We start from the raw sequence: 2,134 nt of genomic DNA, 5'->3' as shown, positions 1-2,134 counted from the left end.
ACTTTTTTCCAGTCTGTTCACTTCCCTTCTCTTCCATTCCTTTAACTTCCATTGCCTTCCTTTGTATGGCTTTTCCTTCCCTTCCATCACCTTTTCTTGTATTTTCCTTGACCTTCACTTACATTACCTTACCATGCCTTAAAATTTCATACCTCCAATTTACTTATATTCCCTTACCTTGACTTTTCCCTTCCTTTCTCTATCTACCATTCCCTTGACTTACCTTGTCATGTGTGGCCTTCCCTTTCCATTCCTAGTACTGACATAGCATTTCCCTTCCTTTCCTGCCCCTTCCCTTTGCTTCCCTTCCAATCCATTGCAGGGCCAAGCCTTGCCTTTCCTTTTCTCTTCAATTCCATTTTCCCTTTCCTTTTTCTTCTCTTTTTTATTCCCTTTTGTACCTTGCCTTAGGATTCCTATTCTTGCCTTGCCGTTTGCCTCTGATTCTCTTCTCTTCTCCACCTTGACTTTCTTTTTCTTCCCTTGCATTAACTTGCCTTTCAGTAAATTGCCTTCCATTTCCATCTTGTGTTTGCCTGTCCTTACCTTGCCTTAGCTTGCCTTGCCTTGAGTTTCCTTCCCTCTGATTCCGTTACCTAGCCTAGCCTTGCATTTTCCCTTCCCCTCTTTTCACATCCCTTCCCTTTCCTCTCTTACCTTTCTTTTGCTTCCCTTCCCTTCCATGTGCTAACTTGATTTTCACTTCACCATGCTTTCCTCCAATTTTCTTCCCTTCTATTCTTTTCCTTTCCCTTCACTTACCTTCACTTGTCTACCCTACCCTTCCCTTCTCTTCCAATCTTTTCCATTCTATTTCATCCTTTCCATTATCATGTCCTACCTGACCTTTCTCTTCACTAAGTTTTACTTACAACCCTTCCCTTCCATTACCGTCAAATCTCTTTACTTCTCTTCTCTTCCATTCCCTTCCCTTCTCCCCATGTGCCTTTGATTTGTGTTGGCTTGCTTACCCTACCCTACCCTTCCCATTGCACTTTGATTCCCTTCCCTTCGATTCCTTTCCCTTCTCTTGCCTTTCTTTTCATTTCCTTGTTTTCCATTGACTTTAATTCCTTTTCATTCCTTTCCCTTTCCTTCTTTTGCCTTGCCTTGCTTTACATTATCCTGCATTGCCTTTTCTTGTATTGCCTTCCTGTTGCTTCCTATTGTTCCATAAGCCTTGACTTTTCCATTCCCCTCACTTTCCCTTCCTTCTCTTCACCCATCTTTACTTACCTTACTTTGCCTTGCCTTCTCTTCCCTTGTATTGCCTTGTGTTTTCCCTGTCCTACCCTTCTGTTTCCTTCCCTTCCCTTTGATGGGAGATGTCATTCTGTATATGTTTCTCATACTGGTTAATGAATAAAGCACTGTTGGCCAATAGGAAAGAAAGATAGGTGGGACTAGGAGACAAGGAGGAAAGAGGAATTAGTAAGGAGGAGTCAAGATGGAGAGTATGGAGAAAGCAAAATGCCAGCTGGCTCCCTGCTAAGGAAACCACGAGGAAATACATAAAAATGGTTTAATATTTAAGACAGAGCTATCCGATGAGTATGTGTGTCTGTGAGTTAATTGGGACTGCCACTGTGAAGGGCCTAGGCTGGACGAAAACTTATTCCTTACATACCTTTCCTTTAATTTACTTGCCTTGCCGTTCTGGTCTCTTTTCTTTTCTTTCTTTCTTTTTTTTTTTTTTTTTTTTTTTTTTTTTTGACTTGCCTGTGTGTTTTCCCTTTGCTTGACTTTCCTATCCTAGCCTTGGGTTTTCCCTTTCCCTTTCTTCCCTTCCTTTATTATTTTCCCCTTCCCTTCATTTCCCTGGCTTTGCCTTGATTTTCCTTCCCTTTCCTAGCCATGTATGCCCTTATTTATTCCTTTCCATTCATTCCATTCCATTTATTTCTCTTACCTTCCTTTCCGTTCCGTTCTGTTCCCTTCCTTAGGATTGTATTTTCTCTTCCTGTCCTTTCTCTACCCTACTCTGCAATTCACTCGCATTGCTTTAATTTGCCTTCCCTGGAATTTTTCTCTGTTCCATTTTCTTTACCCTTCAATTCCCTTAACTTTTGCTTCCATCCATTTCTTGCATTGCTGTTACTTGATTTGCATTATATTGCATTTATTTACCTTTCTT

Source organism: Phodopus roborovskii, unplaced genomic scaffold, assembly GCF_943737965.1.
Source record: "Phodopus roborovskii unplaced genomic scaffold, PHOROB, whole genome shotgun sequence".
NCBI classification, from domain to species: Eukaryota; Metazoa; Chordata; class Mammalia; order Rodentia; family Cricetidae; genus Phodopus; species Phodopus roborovskii.
The sequence above is the reverse complement of the archived record's forward strand: the minus strand, read 5'-3'. Positions refer to the sequence as shown.